Source organism: Mastigoproctus giganteus, chromosome 3 (assembly GCF_048544385.1).
Source record: "Mastigoproctus giganteus isolate SK-2022 chromosome 3, ASM4854438v1, whole genome shotgun sequence".
NCBI classification, from domain to species: Eukaryota; Metazoa; Arthropoda; class Arachnida; order Uropygi; family Thelyphonidae; genus Mastigoproctus; species Mastigoproctus giganteus.
In genome coordinates, this window is record NC_143577.1 from 71,906,386 (window position 1) to 71,924,606 (window position 18,221).

The 18,221-nt window shown below is 37.9% G+C and overlaps 1 protein-coding gene across 1 annotated transcript in view; it reads left to right on the forward strand.

Moving 5' to 3' along the window:
• Positions 1-18,221, forward strand: part of LOC150088079 (uncharacterized) — a 153,698-nt gene that overhangs the window by 90,536 nt on the left and 44,941 nt on the right. The gene's annotated exons all lie outside the window — the stretch shown is intronic.

Below are 18,221 nucleotides of genomic sequence, written 5' to 3' on the forward strand. Positions count from 1 at the left end.
ATATTTGGGGCGGATATTATTTGGAAATTAGAGACCAGTTCAGAATGGTCTGCTGTCTCACTAACTTCGAATAATAGCTTATCAAAAATACACCAGTAGAACAGTGTTGAGTAATGTGATTATTGTATTTTTATGTACCAGCAGGCGACTTTTCATTTTCTAATTTAACGTTGTATTTATGGAAGTGCATTCCACAATTGCAAAGTGGAATAGAAATTGAGTAAAATATTTGTTTTTGGTAATTTGGCAGGCGCCGCACAGCGGTATAAGGCAGTGGCGCACAAACTTATTTCACTCGCGACCTCCTTTATTAAATATAAAATTGATGCGACCCCTTAATATAACCCCCGAGGTAGGATGACCAGGATGATAAATATGTAGACCCAAAAGGTAGCAAGTTTGTATCGCCATTTTCGATAATTCTGGATACTCTTTTTGAAGAGAAAGCCAAAATTTTTCACAAGTTGGAGGTCCTGAAACGCGCAAGTAATGATTCTTCAGACTTCAGGTCGATAAGATCTTCCTTTTGCTCAATGGCAATTTCGGGGCACGAAGAAATTTCAAAAACAAGGGGATCACGAATCCAATACAACTATTTTTTTTCTGGAGATACATTAAATCGTTCGAAAAAATTCTTAATTAGCATTGTTAGGTGGGTGGCAGTGATATCCCTAAATTGTAGACTCAATATTATTGCTATTAACAAATTCAGAAACACAAGGGAATGTCTCAGTGTTATTACGCTCCAATTCAATTTTCCAAAGATTAAGTTTATTTTTGAAAGCTATTTTATTACTAAGTATTAATATCAGTTCCCTGTTCTTGAAGACTTAAATTTAAATCATTAAGTTTTTCAAATATATCAACAAGGTAACTAAAGTTTCCAAGCCATTTTTGATTTGTAAACTATTAAGCAAGGTTCTGATTTTTATCCGATAAAATCAATAAAAACTGCATGTTTGAAGTCAAAAAGACGTTGCAACACTTTACCACTGGACAACCACCTCACTTTCGTATATAAAAGAAGCGTTTCATAAGCGGATCATATTTCATTACAAAGTTAGTGAAAACTCTACTATTTAAACTTCCACTTTTAATAAAGTTGGTCACACTTACTGCATCTTTCAAAACTTCGTCTATTTCAGTTTGCATTTCCTTTGCTACTAATGCATTCCCTATGTATAAAGCATAGCTACCCTTTTTCGGGCCCGGAGGTAAAGAACATGTTCGGGCCCCTACTTAATTAATGAAAATTGCAAAAACAGGAGACAGCCAAAGACGTCGGGCCCCTAAGGTGCCCGGGCCTGGAGGCAGTTGCCTTGCCTGCCTACATGGTAGCTACGCCACTGATGCAATGGTTCTAAACTATATTTGGAGCAATTTCCTTTACTTCGCCCTTTAAACCTTTATTTTCTCCCGTTAATGCAGCCGCACCATCAGTACAAATCGCAACACAGTTGTTTCACGTTAGATCATTTGTTTGAAAGAAAATATTTATAACATAATCTTCTCGCCCGTCGTTCTTCCTTCGAAAGCTTTGAAAAATAGAAAATCCTCCAAAATATCTCCCTCATAGCAGTATCTGACATCTACAATAAGTTGAGCAAGGTTGGAAATATCTGTGGATTCATCTAACTGTATTGCAAAAATTGGACTTTCTCTCAATCGATTTAATAAATTGAATTTTATGTTGTCCGTGATAACTGTAATACGCCACAAGACTGGTCTCTGGACAGAGGAATGGTTTTTAAATCCTTGCTGTATTTTTCTCCATGCATAATTGAAATCAATTTTGTTGCACCAGGGAGAACAAGTTGATATGAAAGCACCGAATTACGAAGTAGAATAAAGCATGCGTGCAACAGACTTGCTATTTGCAGCACAATTTCTTCGTTATGTTTCAAATTATTTCAAGTATCTCATATGGTCAATACCTAAGCAGAGTATGTATACATTCTGTGATAGATTTGGGTCAATTGATTCCGGTCCTCAGGCGCTGGAGTCTGCTAGTATTAACAATATACATCTATATTGTCCATAACAATATGGGTCCAGAGCCAGTGAGCAAATTAAGGTATATTCCCGACGCAATAGGCAGTAGGGTTCATTCGTATCTCAGACTTAGTTCGAGTTGTAAATTCTCTACACCTACAGTATTGAAAAAGTAATTTTAACAACAGGTTTTTAGCTTTTATGTACGCCAAAAATAATTTATTTAAAAATTTCCGCGACCCCTTTAATTTATCTCGCAGACCTCTCTGTGGGTCGCGCCCCGTAGTTGGCGCACCACTGTATAAGGCACTAATGAATATGGAATCAATCGGCAGATGAATTCTTGAATCCCTTCACGTTTTTGTGTCCCAACTACCATCCAATTTGGAATGGTTAAGGAGTAACCTTTACCAGATTACATCTTAATTTTGCATTAACAGTCGGGAATATACCTTAATTTGCTCACTGGCTCTGGACCCATATTGTTATGGACAATATAGATGTATATTGTTAATACTAGCAGACTCCAGCGCCTGAGGACCGGAATCAATTGACCCAAATCTATCACAGAGTAACCTTTACCAGATTACATCTTAATTTTGCATAAAAACTGTAGAGATAATTAAAAAGTCTATCATCTCATACTGCTGTTTATTTAATTTTAAATATTGCCCAGCGATAATTTTAAAAAATCACATAAATATTAAAGAAAACGTTAAGTGTGCGCCCTGACTCAAATAGAACATTCGTAACAAAATGGCGACAGTTTCAAACCATCCACTTACAGAAGCGAACCTTGATAATAAAGAATCCGAATTATGTGGAGAAGTTTAGTGTTTGCGCAACTGAGTCTTTCAAATAATTCACGTTGTTAGATAAAACCAATCTAGCTTTGTATTGACTTTTTTTTTTCACCCGTCATATTGACAATTAGACACCAAACAATGGAAGAAACTGGTTTCTAAGAGTACTAATGAAATGGGACATGTACTCTCGGCGAATGTCTGACACTCGTGTCCTTGTCGACAGGGATTTTAAGGAAACATAAGTCTCCAAAGAAAACCTAAACAGGAGAGGCTGTTTCGAACAAAGCCAAGTCGTAAGCAGCACTTATCGAATGCTGAAAGAGTGAGAGAACAGAATACAGGCGGGAGGTCCGTCGCACTCTGCAAAGCTATTTCTGTCCTGCTGCTCTAGCGGTTTGTAGTTATTCTCTTTCAATATTTTCTCTTGAAATCTGCTGACAACTGCGCTTACCACGGAAGAACTATACTTGGACTTCTTTGGGTTCTTTGTTGTAGGGTTGCCATCACAACGAATCTCTTAGGGTTCAGATTAATGTATTTTTCTATAATATTTTCCAGGGCCGTCGATAAGTAACAAAATGCTCTTTATAACCAGACGAAGTTTAAACTAAATGATTGCAGATGGCTTTTCGTCGTGCCGCTTTTTCCAGATAAAAGAAAGTTAATTGATTATAAGAACTCTGTCAAAAGAATGAAGATAAAAGGATGGCGACTTAAAATAAATTATAAACATCAACGGTTATCTTGAAAGACTATTTGGAGTGAGAAAGTTTGCGAAATGTCAATGGAATCTCTTTTAGAACATTTTATATATTTCTGATAGTGTACAAACTTCTTTTTGATCGTGAATTTATTCTAGTGACAAGATAACTTTGCCGAACAAACAGAAGCCATGACCAGTTCGAGAGTCGTTCTCACTGTGTGCCTGCGCATGCACATAATTACAGAATAATTATTGAGTTAATAATTGCAGATTACTGTTGCATCTAATGGTAATTCTGCAGTTAACAGCAGGCGTCTGGAAATAGTGAACGAATCTTTAATACGATTCTTTTGTTCATGAAGTTATTGCAAGAAAGAAAGACTTGGTTAGTATTTAATAGCCTATAGTTTTTAAGAATATCAAACAGAACTGTCTACTCGAATTATTCGTGTTTGTTTAGATATTTAAATTAGCCACGGTGAACTGGCTCAATGTTACTTTGTCATCAGTTATTCAGCGCAACCGGCAAGCTCCAAAAGTGTTTTTTGTGCTTAAGAAATTTCTTATCTACCTGTAGATGGTAAATTGTGCTCCTACAGCTAAGATCATCTACGTATGGTATCGGTTATAGTTTTTATGGTTGGTTTGATTAACATTATAACACGGATTTTGTGTCCGATATCTGAAGATAATCATGGTTGTCCACGTCAGCAACATGTAGTGATAATTAACATATGTCAAATTCCTTTTTTTTTTTATCGAGGCCAATTTTGCATTATATATTAAGCGGTTTCTAATATTTAGGCTACTATTAAACTCACATTTTCAGTGCGAAAACAAGGAGAACCTCCCTCCCACCACAAGCCTGCCGATGCTGTTTAAATCTCCCTTTGATTCCCTTAAGCATATCAATATTGTTTATCAAATTGTATTTCATTATGGAAAGTACAAAGTACTGACAATAACTTATCCATATTAATGTAAAGGTTGGTATTGTCTTTCTGACAAGTTGACGAATGTTTAAATTCTTCAACTTGTCAGACAAAAATTCGCCAACTTGAAATTTGGTTCATGGTTAGGAAGTTGAATCAAAAGCGATTATTCAATTTCACATATAGACATTGTAGGAAATAATTTCAAATAAATATGAAACGACAAACTCTTGATTACTTGGTTTGAAAGCTCCGGTTGTCTGTTCTTATACGTAGTCAAAAACTGGTCAGGCTGTTGTTGTTGGAAAATCGATTTCTGCGAATATTCGCAAGATACCTCCAAGAAATTTTATTCCAATGATATCGAAGTTAAATGAATCCCTAATACAATTTTTATTTAAACCAGCAGGAGGAAAATAATCGTGGAAGGTATTCCTTAACGATTGTAGGTACTGGATAAAAAAAAGTTACATACTTCGTAGATCGTTTCCAGAAAGTCAGTGTTGGAAATAAAGATGATTATTCTATTTTTATTTTCGGTTCTTTGGCAACTCTGTGAATGCAGTGATGGTTCTGAGTAATGGAGCATATAATAAGACTAGCCCTATATATTTTCCTGACATTATACAACAGTCTGCTCTGGTTCTTATGCATTTCAACTGTTCAATTCAACTTGATCTAAAAAAAAAAATCATCAAAACTATTAAACATAACTACCAGTGATGACGCAGAAAAGGAACACAAGTTCGTTGATTTTCTTTCAACAAATTCATATCGTTCATAAACAAGCAAGTTAACCCTGATGGTCTCTGCTTTGGTCCAGTTGAAAAGAGTAGTATTCAGCTGCACATATCCTCGTAATTAACTTCTTTTTTGTCCATCCCCGTATCTTCGATTCTTTTCTTGAAAATTATATTAAAATCATTCAATTTCAATCGATAATTACAACAGTCTCAAAAGGAAAAAAATTCTTATATTTTACATATACTTATGTAAGGTTTCTAGTCCACAATACTATACGTAAGTTGGATTTTACCCAAGTAGAGTTCACGTAGTCATTAAATAGTCTTTGGTGGTGTTAGTATGATGCCGGGTTAAATCTAGAGCATTTTTTATATAATCCATAAAGAACTGATATAAATCGTAAAATAGATATAAATTTACACCGAACACAATTTCTAGCGTTGGTTTTCTCCCATTAATGGCTCGTGTTAAGTATACTGGCCAATTAATACTACTCGTAGATGGCGTGGTATAATAGTTTCTTCCAACAGTTGTATTGGAGACATAGTCGCGTTTTTCTTTTGTAATAAATGAACTATTCATAAATTGTTGAAGCTAGTTTTTGAATCGGTATTTTTATCATGCTAATTTATTTATTAAATGCTTCGTAAATAACTTCGTATGTGGTTCTACTATATAAAGACATGGGGGACTGATTCCTTCATCATGCTGTATTAGAAATGCTCCAATTCACATCAAAATGTCTGTTCTTTAACTGTGCTCTATCATCATTCTCTCAAACCCGCCAGTTTTGTGCTTTTGTCTGTTTGAAGGTATAGAAGAAAACAAATCACTTTATGGTTGTTAGTTCTGCTACACCTGATTTCCATGCACTCGGTTTGTTCTCAAGGACATGTCCTTTGCAACTTTGAATTTTTATTCTTAAAACTTACAAGAAGAAATCTTAGGTGCGATCACTTTTTCTCCCTTTTTGCACAGTTTTTGGTGACTCTCAGTCTGGTGTACTCTTGTGAAAGCTGAGAAAACGCTGTTTTCTCATTCTTGGTCGAATTACCAATCAGCACGAATGGCATACTATTATTAGCAGTGGCAAATTATGCAAGAAAACATCATTTGTTGGCCAAATCTTCTTTTATTACGATGTAAGTTAATTATTAACATTGTTGGTGGTCATATTTTAATGATCACTGAGTACATATTCGGTTCATTAATGATACTCGTGAGCTATCTCCAAAGTTAATGCAAGCTACCTGTTGTAGACCTCTGTTCTCTACATAATGCGATTTTTTTTTGTCTGAGACGTTTCCAAAACTTTGCCTGATGAGGAAAGCAGTTAACAAGTTCGAGCCTATATTGCATCGTGTTAATGTCTTTTTAATCGCAGGATGACATTAGGCTCCCCTACAAGCATAGCTCCAAGCTATTCTTGTAGAAATAGACGAAATTCGCGAAATGTCCTCAATTATTCTCATGTTTTTGTAGCATTTGCGTGTGAACCCGGAAATTTCTGCCCAAACAATGAAGATCCTTTGGTATCACTTGCTTATCTGAATGAAGAGTCCATTCAGTTCTTAAATGATGCGAACGTTGTGTCATTAGAGGACAAGCTTAGGAAAATGTTGCCTTCTCTAGACATTTAGGGCTATTTCTAAAGGCCTCTTCCTCTTTTCCAGATTATAAGCCTCTTCTTAGATATCTAAACCTCTAAATATCTTACTGATTTAATTTGAAATATCCGTATAATCTATTTATATTTTAATGCAGTTTTAAATATATCTTAATGTAGCTTCACTACCATATCTGTGGGTACTTTCCCCATCGATGAGAGGAGGAATGTTTTCAAAGATTTCGCCCAGTCAGGCGAAGGTTGTAGGCTTTTTGCTGTGTTAAACAAGTTAAAACTTACCTTCACCTCACGGCGCATAGTTTTTTCTCTCCCAGAAATTGTGGTTTTTAATCCAGCAGATAGATAATCCACCTAAAGAATATATTTCGCCTGGTGGTCTTATTTGCCTTGGCGCAAAATTAAACAAAAGTATAAATACGCACTTTATACAATTTACATTCATTCGTCTAATCTTTAGTAATAGATTAAAATCTGGAATATGACATTTGTGCTTAAATAAAGTTGGTTGAATCAAAGAAAGGATTAAGATTTGATTGATTTCGAGTAATAAGCGTGCTGACGGAACGACTAGATTTCCCTATTTCTGTTACATTTTTTCCAAAAGGAATATACAAAAATAGTTTTTTAAAAGGCACATTAATAATGAGTATATTAGCGAGAATTCGCCATTCATTATAAAAATATATAACTGCTCTATTTTATTAATGCCAGTCATAAAGATGCATTGTGACGGACACGGTATAAATAAATATATTTTTAATAGAATATAAGGGCCCCAAGCTGTAAATGAAGTTAGCGAATTTGAACACGATGAGTTATTGGGGGTTGCCATGGCGAAATGGGTAAATCTGCTTGTTTTATTCAATGCGTTGTTATCATTGGGGACGACGTCTTCATCACTTCCTCAAGCCACCTTTTTATCTGCTGTTTGAGTTATCTGATGTATTTTTGCTGTTAGATAAGTTTCTGGAGAGTTTAAGGCGCGTTGCAACTTAGGCCATATTGCACTGTATAATATGTCTGTATATTGCCTGTATTCTGTGGTCGATTTGCTGGACGAAAAACCGGAGTTTTCAGGAGAAAAATCATGCTACCCTCGTCTGATAGCGACTACCTCCTATTCCTCTATCTTGTGCATAAAGGGTAGTGGAATATGATCACGGTATGTCTGCCAGAGGCAAAAATAATGTTGTAGAGCGCACATCTTTTAAGGGCACGAAAGAAAATTAACGTACCAGCTGTGTAGTATTACAATGGTGTTCAATGAAAAAGATCTGGGTTAATTATGCAGTCTGATATGAAGTTCTTTGATCAGTGCAGACAGGTTACAGTCATGGGGTTTTTGTGATATACAAGAACTTTGCTAGCAGGGATTAAGGAAGAGGTTATCCCATTGTACAAGGCAATAGTTAGCGTACATCCTAAGTCGGCATATCGTTCGGGAGCCCTCATTTTAGGAAAGATGTAGGGCAATGAAATTAGTGAAGGGAACAAAAGGGCGGGCTTACGAAGAAAAGCTTCCGTTTTGTAAATTGGAGTCTGGAGACTAGGCACCCGCGAGTAGATCTGATTGAGGTGTTTAAGGCTTTGAACAGATTGAGCAAGCTAACGACATTCTTCCTCTTGCTCAGACTTCACATTCAAATTGAGGAGGGATTGTTGTAAGACAAGTGTGCCGAAGTTAGCATCTAGACAGAGGGTGGTTGATTTTTGGAACAATTTCCATCTGTTGTTCTTGAGATAGGTAGTTTCAATAAATCCAAGGAAGAACTAGAAAAATTATTGGAGAAGTGGGAAGGTTAATTTTGTTGGCTGATACTTTTAAGTTTACTCTCTTGCATCAATTGCCAGTACTAATACTAACTTAGCCACATTGTGTAAAAGAGTCATTAAAATTCCTCGCATCGTTGACGTAATTCTAAATCGGGTCTTTTCCACCCGGAGTTAGGAGGACGGTGATTATATCAATTACAGGTCCTCGTGTGTTAATCACGAGGGCCTTTAAGATAAGGGCATTCCGGGACTGGTTTGCAAGTTTGCGGGATGAAAATATAGAAATCTTTCCCAAAAGTACGCGATACGCTACATTGAGGCCATCTAAGTTATCATTGATTATATAAGTTACTCTTAGTTAACGACAGTAATTGAACCAAAGTGTTCGAATGGTTTCATTCGGATATATTCATTACACTGCCTTGGAGAATTGAGCTCACTTCAATTTTTTTCAGTTACAGCTAACAGCATTTTCTCAAATTCCACTTTTGAAGTACTTGCAAAGCGGAATGCTTGTGATTTTCATTCCTGGAATTTAAGCAGTATCTTGACTTCGTTGTTATCAGCCATGTTCTTAGTGTGTAGAGAATTGTTTTATTCTGATGTGCACAAGAGAAGGATTTACATCTCTCCAGAGGCCTAGGGATATCGTGTAAATCCTCTGTAATACGAGGAATGCGTCTTCCGCATGAGCAATTTGTGTTTCCTCGCTGATGTCCTAATGAAATAGAGAATGTCAGCCGGCTCGTTTTCTTCAATTGGCTATTTCTTTGAGGTACTTCTGGAAAAAAAAATATACATATAGAATTCCGGAAATCTTAATTAAGAAAATCAACTGAGACTGAAGGCTTGCGCGGTGGACTTTATTAGAGAGATGAAAGTTTCTAATTAATGATATCTAGTTTGAAACCCTCAACTGATTTAATAAGTAAATGGAAACCCCAGAAGTTGTTTTTATTGTCTAGAGCTGTGCTATTGCACTGGAATTCGTGTACTGTGATATAGTACACATATAGCTTTAAAATTCTGAGGTCAGCGAACAAAAAATATAAAGAGTACGGCGTATGTTTCTCTGGATTTATTTTTTAATCTTCAGAAATGTAACTAGGTTCTATTTTTTTATCTTATTTGAATTTTATAGCATACGATTTCACCAACGCCTTAAAATTCACAAGTAGCGATACTTTTCATTTCAATCAAATTTTTTTTAGTTTCGAGTCTTCGCTTAGGTGTGTGTTGAGCGCCGAAGCAATTAAGGCTATGAGACTGTCTGTAATTGGTTTTTTAATGGCGGTGTTACGCCCTAACACTGAGTGGAAGTTAAGAAATATTTCCTGTTTGGACGGAAGGATCATTTGTGGGTATATTTTTACACTGAAGTTGAGTTTTACATTTTTTTTCTCTCGCTGTTAAAGGAACAATGTCCAGCATACACAAAATTTAGAGGTATGGTATACTAACGCCCTCATGGCTTTGTTGTGTTAATTCTTAATATCTAAACCCACCCGTGCTACAGTTTGCTGAAGTTTTTTCAGCCTTGTTTTTACTGATTGTACTAACAGCAGACTTGTGCCTGGTACGCGATCCTTGGACCATACAGCGCTCTCATCTGCTGATGAGTTTCTTAGGCTTAGTACTTCTGATATGCAGAAATCGAATATTGCGCGCACTTCATTTGTCCGCATTTGATATAGGGGGTAGCCATCTTCATTTAGTTACCTGATGCCAACAAAGGTGTACATTCCTGGAATAAGAAAAATTATGTGCATCTATTCATGCGATGTTTCACTATTGGGGGTGTTACGCTCAAAGAATACCCATTACCTCACTTTTCAAACTGCTCTCATACATTTTTTGTTCATTTAAATTTATTAGTGTGTAGTTATTATTGTTATAATTTACAATAATAAGTGTTCGAAAATCCAAAGGGGAGTAAAAAAGAATGCACTGAATTCGCTCGGTTAAGAGACGGAGAAGTGAATACAAAAACATCGATTAGCTTAAAAAAAAATTCAACTTACTCGTATCATTAAAATGCATTGACTTGTAATTGGTTACCTAAAATAGCTACATGGACTAAATCTGTAGCTATCTAAAAAATAATATTAAAAAACGTCTCTACAGGCTTATGAAAACGTAACCAATGGTTAAGGGACAGAATACACATGTGCATTGGTAAACCGCAACCATTTTGGAGATTGAGTGTGGTTTGCTCAACTCTGAGCCAATTTTTTCATGATGGTGACCTTGCCATATCTTAACTTTTGTATAGAAATGTTTATGGGCAGTGGCTTTTCCATGGAACCTGAGGCAACTTGTGGCACTTTTTTTTTTTCCCTGAGAACACGTGGCCAGTTCAGTGGTCTCTTATTGTCAGGTTCCCAAACCAGGAAAATGCGTATTTGACTGCGTCATATATGGTAGGTACCTTACTTTATAATGGTCTGGTGATAACCGCTTACGTGCAATAATCCAGGAACAGAGGTCTTTAAAGTATTGAGAAACTGCTAAATCTGTTGTACGCTCACCACTTGTCCACTTAAATAGTTTCTAAACTCTTCTTCGAGGCACGTCTAATGTAAATGACACCTATACCTCTGGCAAGCGTTAGGAAAATATTTTCAATTCAACGGACGATGTTGTTGCAACTCAGTATGGTCTGTAGGACTGTCAAATGAGGCTGTGCAGGTTATAACAGGACGTCTGCCGCTGGTCTAGTCTTAGTATATGTTCTAGTCAGTATGTTTTTATCTGCGGCATAGAAAGCCATACGAGTAGATATCAATTGAAATTCGTTGTGACGATGGTTATAATGAGAAGAGGAAATGATTATGGACTCTTCTTATTGACCGGTGGCAAAACAGATGAAACAACTGTACCAAGGGTTTAATAACCAAAGTTTCTTCCAAGCATTTAACAGTTTATGAAGGGTATACCAAGTTGGTTTCAACCAAACCACTATTCAAATTTTCTGCTTAAAGGACACGGGTCATTCTTTGTAAAATTGAAGGAATTTGGTATTTCAGCACCATCTTTTCTTGTGAGGAAAAAGAAGACTGAGTACATCCTCTGTATAGGTGCCATGAATACCAGGATCTACGAAAGGAATTGATTTGATGGAGCACCCGGCGTGCAAACACTGACTTCTGGATGTGTGAGGCCCTTATACTGAAGATAAGGACAGACTTTTTGTGCTTTACAAATTGCAATACAAGTTTTCAATAGACGACTAGTCTTGCTGAAAATGGAGCAAAAACAACGCTGATAAAACTATCTGTGCACTTCCATGGCACATTCCAATTTTTCATCCCACGCTATCTTTTTCTGCTCTATTTGACTGGCCAGCTCTGCATTGATCCATTTCAGGATGCTCCTGCAATATATTTTTTAATAGCATGTATGGTTTCCATGGTTTCTGTGATTTTTCTTTTAAAGGTATTCCACAATTCAAGTGTATTCTTCTTTTTTTATTTATTTTTTTTTTTATGAAAATCCCAAACACACGAAAGGTATTAGAACCTACCGTGCTTGGGTCGGAGGTTGAGAAGACGAAAGAAAATATTTGTTGACATTGGACTTTAACTTCTGTAGACTGTAATTTTCAGGAAATACGTATGAAGAAAGGTTGTTCCAGAAAACGGCAGTTGAGTGAATAAACGAGGAAGATGAAAAGTTGGTTCTGTGAGTTTGAAGTCGGACAGTAAATGGATGTTGGCTGGTGGCGGCACGTGTTTGGACTGTTTTGAAAGAGAAAGCGGGAATTATAGAAGCCAATTCAAAAAAACAGTTCCATGGAAGTATTTGTAGGAAAGGCATGCAGCAGAAACAGTACATCTATGAGCCAGAGTGGAGAGACTCTGTTAGAGAGGAGTCATTAGTCAACCTAATTGCCCTATTCTGAATGGAATTTAGAAGCCTGAGAGAGGTTTTGGAGGCACCGCCCCAGATGTGGGAACAATATTCCCTGGTAGGGCAGATTTGCGATTTGTACAGAGTGAACAGCTGTTTGGAAGAAAAGTAACGCCGAGAGCGAAAGAGAAAGCCAAGTTTTTTAGATTCAGATGAAGCAATATTTGTAATGTGCTTGTGCCAAGAGAGAGACTAGAAGTCAGGATAATCCCCAAAAGAGCTATATCATTCTGCCTAGAAATCGGAGTGTCACTAAAGATAAGGTTAGGAGCAGTAGAATCCTTTTTGCAAGATATAAGACAAGACAGAGTTTTAGAAGGATTGAAATCAACTAAGTTGACTTTGCCCCACTGGAGATCGGCATTTAAGGAATTGGTAGCGGATATTCGAGAAGTTGAAGCTGATTGAGCAGCGCAAGGTTTTTCAAAATGGAAAGTGGAATGCAATGTGCTATCATCGGCAAAACTATGGATAGGATTTCCAGTCAATGGAAGGAGGTCATTAATATACAAGAAGAAAAGAGTGGGGAAAAGAACTGAATCTAGGGGGACACCGGCATTAGTGGAGAAGTTAGAAGACAGAGAGCCATCACCCTCAGTGAGCGAACAGAGAGAAAACTGGATAACCAATTACAAAAAAACAGTTGATGGAAGCTAGCAACTGCTTGTGTTTCACCAAGCTTTTCCATTGAATTTGTCCTTAAATGGGTAACCTTCCATCTGTTCAACGACCGCCATATTGGCGGTCGTTGAACAGATGGAAGGTTTCTAGGTAGTTTAAGAGTTGGCATTTAACTGATTTCTCCATTACTTTAGAAAGAGTAGAAATAATTGCAATTGGAGGATAATTGGATGGGAGGGATTTGTCACCCTTTTTAGGAACTGGCTGGATGTGAGAAAATTTCCAAGCAGAAGGAAAAATACCTTTTGGTATAAGAAAGTAAAAAAAAAAAAAAGGCGGCAAAGAACAGGAGTAAGTTCAGGAGCACAGGTTTTGAGACCAAGTGGAGAAATACTATCAGGACCTGGAGTTTCTTAGCATCGAGATTCGTCAAAATCCTTCTGACATCCTTTTGACGGAACACTACAGGAGGCATTGAATGGAGCGTATTGGGAATATTGGGAGGTATTTTGCCAAGATCATTAATACATGAGTTGGAAGAAAAATGGGATGCTAGCAGGTCAGCTTTATCCTTGGCTGAAGTGAAAACAGAACCATCTGGTTTTGATCGAGGTAGGAGCAGAGATGGACAAAATTTGCGGCCAATAGCTTTGGCAAGAGACCAGAATGCTCGGCTACCATTAGGGCAAGAAGCAAATTTTCTACTCTTAGCCTGTTCAAAATCTAGTTTGGACTGATTGACTGCTTTTCAATTGTTGCGGGCTTTGGTGTAGCAAGAAAATTAAACTAAAAATTGGAAACAAGCCAATTACGATATGCAACGTTCATCTCTTGAACAGCCTTAGCACATTTATTGGAAAACCAAGTTTTAGAAAAAGGACGAAATTTTAAAGAGGATTGTGGAATAAAGGATTCCATTCCTACAAGAATAATTTCACTGACACGATCTGAGCAAACGTTGACATCAGAAGTTTTGAAACAGTAATCCGACCAAATAAAAGAAGAAAAGAAATCTCGCAGGTCATCCCATTTTGCATTCTTGTAATGCCAAACAACACGAGGTTGGGAATAGCCATGAGATAAAGGCTCTATTGCAGAAGAGTCGATCACCAAGTTGTGATCCGAGGTACCTAAAGGACCAGTCACTTCGATCGTGTACTTAGAAGAGTTGTTTGTGAGAAAAAGATCAAGCGTGTTGGCTGTATGGTTAGGATTGTCCTGTAGTCTTGTTAGGTAAATGTACAATCTGTGCAAGGTCATTATAAATTGCAAAAGCCTCAGCATCTCGACCAGCTGGGTCGATGTGACCAGCAAATGAAAGCCAGCTGGAGTTGTGAACATTAAAATCACCAAGGAAAAATTACCTCACTGTTAGGAACGTTGGACTGGAGAAAGTCAAGTTGCAAAGAGAGGAAGATAAAGAGCTCCAAGTGATTAGTGGAGTTGGGAGAACGGTAGAGACAACAGATGAATTTGACACAATGAGGTAGAGAGATTTTAAGCCAGAGAAGATCGAAAAGAGGAGATTCCAAATCATCAAGTCTCTGACAGGGAATATCGAAACGGACATATGCATAAGTACCACCTCTGAAGCGAAAGGAATCATACAGGGAATAATTTGGGCAACTGAGATGAGCAGTATTTGAATCAACCGGTAACCGAGATTCTCTCAGAAAAAGTACGTGGTGTTTGGTAGACTGCGAGTGGAAATGGACAACGTTGAGATTAGAATTGAGACCACGTTTATTTGTGAAATGAAGTAGGAAATGTTTGGGAGGTTTATATCTTTTCGCAGATAAGCTTGCTCTATTAGTTTTACAATTCATGGTGTATTCAATATTAAGAAAAAGTGGGGGGGGGGAATGTTGTATGATATGAAGTAATGAAATTTTTCGATATGGCGTACACATGGTAAGAATATACCCAGATCCTTGACATAACATGGCCTCGACAATGCCCCCCACATACACACTACTCAGACTCCCTCCAGTCACTAACTGGCTGAGTAGAGGTAGCAAGATTATACACTAGCTGATCCGGAATCCTCCGAAAGAGTTACCAATAGGTTCGGTCCGGTGTACTAACTAGCGGCCGTTCTGCAAAACACCGTTTTAGAGCTGTACTCTCGAAATGTAAGGAAGACTGGATCCTGCTATGATGTTCATCATAATCTCAAAAGTCATCAGTCATACTGCATGATGGGAAAGAGTTGACCGGAACTTGTCTCTGGAGACAAAACATGGGTTCCACCACTTCAAGCCTCCAGTAAGCAAAGTTGTGGTATTGCACCGGTTGATGAGAGTTATCTACCATCTACTATTGCCTGGTAACACAGAGGGGCAGCATTCCTCCATGTGGTGTGGGCGCCACACCTCGACCCCTGCTTAAGTTGGTTCATACTTGGGTGGTCACCCACAGTTTGCTTGTGCATGGAGGTTATACCCACGATTACTAACAGTCCCACCATCGTGAAGGTGCAAGCAGAGGATTTGGCTGTCACAGACCGTCCGGACTCCGGCGAAATTGGGTCTACTTGACTTGAATGTCACCTGAATATCAGTTCCATCAGCGTTTTAGACTTCCAGGTAGCCAGTACAACTTGTCTGGCATATCTGAGAGAATTTCTGACATCCTCAAGGACCAATTCACCCTTACTCTGCTCTTAGGCCAATTAATTTATGCCATAAAGTGCCTTAAACCGTCAGTCCCCTCTTCTGAAATTAAAACTCTTGCCTTCCCCCTTAATTACTGCAACATCTTTCTTCATCTTCCAATTGACGACTGGGTGATCAGTACCTGCCAATGGTTCTTGCATTTTAAGCTCTTCATTACTCAAATAATATAGTTAATTTAGAAAAAAAAAATTCCCCATGGTGAGTTTCCTTCCCAATTATTCCGATCAGTCTGGGGCAGATTGAAGTTACCCATAATAAGACATTCATCCATTGCCCGTTCCATTTACATGTAAAGAATTCTTCATATTATGCACAATCTTCCACTCTCATTATACCTTTGCTTCCATCTAACTCACACCACGCAAATTCTATGCTGCCAGATGTAACTTCAGACTCAGCAAAAGATCTTTTCGCGCTCAAGCTACTTTTGATAAGAAGTGTGATACCACTACCCTTCCCTAAATACATTATACATACCATAGTGGAACTCGTCATCTCCAATTACCAGGTGGCACCACGTTTCTTTTAGCCCTATGATGTCAGCATTAGATGTCCTAACCAGGAGTTTAAATTCAGCCATTTTATTGACAATACTCCTGGCACTACTGTAGACACACAGTGGTATAGTATTTAGAGTAAAGCCTCACCTGTGGTCTCCCACAACTGCGCCATCAGTACTGTTGTGAAGTATACAGAACTCTGTAAATGCCAGAAGTGTGTGTGGTATGCGTTTAGTATTGTGTTGGATTCTATTGTTAGTATTAGTAATGGCCATATGGTGTAAGGAAGCCTGAGGCTTATGCTGCACCAGCCAAAAAAATATATATATATAATAAATAAATAAAATAATAATAAATAATAATAAGAGAAAATGAAATAGACAACCTATGCACTTCCCTCCTCCTGTAGGTAACAATCCAGTTGACCTTTGAATATCCCCAAACTGTCAGCCTCTACTACCCATGATAACTTATTTCACTAATTTATAACTCATTGGCTGGAATAAATATTCTTGCAATCCAATCCAACATCTCTCCCCGTAACTTGAATTTATGGCCCCTGGTTCTACAATCATTGATAATCGTGAAAATTTCATCCTCATTCATATTACTACTTGTTACCCGCTATCACCAGGTGGTGAGTCAGGCTGCCCATTATTGTCTGGCCGATCTCCGCCAGGGTCGCCTCAGCTTCTTGGACGAAGCCTAAGTTAAAAAAAAAAAAAAAAAAAAAAAATGAGCAAGAGTCATAGTCGAAGAATGGGAGTCAAAGCGGGATGGAAGGATGAAGAGATCAGCGTCCTCCAGATGAGGGAGGCAGGGAAGTAATGAAGGGTGGACGCTTCTGGCCGGGAAGCCTACCCGATCCCAGGGATAGTAAAAGTTTGCAAGGCCAGAGAACCCTACACGCCATTTGGCATCCCGCACCCGAAGGTGTCACAGCATTTGACCCATCCTGCGGTGTACAGATGCATAGTTATATCCACACCTGAAGGTGTCTGTGGAAAAAAAACAAACCCTACCCTTGTGAAGGTTTGCAAGGTAGACTGTTCCTACTCTGTCGTGAGAACAGTTAAGATTAAGTATCCTTTTATAGTTTACTATCCTGACACACTCCTTGAAGTTATTTAGGCTTGTTTCCCTATCTTTCACATCCCGCTCAATTGAAACGTTTCTACACTCAGATCATCTTGCTGTTGTGGCAACAAACAAGAATTCTTGATGAGTGAGCTAGCCTTAGATCGTATACAAACCACCAACTACAAAAAATATATTATATATACCGATTCTCCGAGTTCATTACAGGCTTTGTCATCAATGAGGTTCAACCCTCATCCTGTCCTGACCCGGATACAACAGAAGCTGCACTTCCTTGCACAATCTGAATTTGATGTTCGTTTCTGCTGGATCCCAGGCCACATTGGGATTTCAGGAAATGATATGGCAGACTTTGCAACCAAATCAGCGAACCTCTTTAACTCGTGCCTGTTAGTCCCCTATACAGACAACAGGCCAGTAATTCGAAAGAAACTGGTATCCCAATGGCAACACTCATGGCATGGACAGGCTGCAAACAAGTTATATGAGATTAAGCCTGTAATTGAACATTGGCAGTCTAGTCTGCGCAGGAACCGAAAGAGGAAGTTGTTCTATCTCGACTCCGCATAGGACATTGTCACCTGACACATTGCTATCTGCTGAGGGCGTGTGTGTGTGTGTGTATATACTGGTTCAGGGTGGTTCCCAGGCAAATGCCCATCTCCACCTAAATCATTTAAAACAGAAAATCTGTAAAGTGGACCTGATAAATAAAAAGATAGCTAAGAAATAAGAAGACAAAACATATTTTTGAAAAGAGAAGTAAAGTAAAAAAAAAAAAAAAAAAATTTAAGTTAAGTTCATAATCTAAGTTAAGTGTATAAACAAGAAATTTTGAATA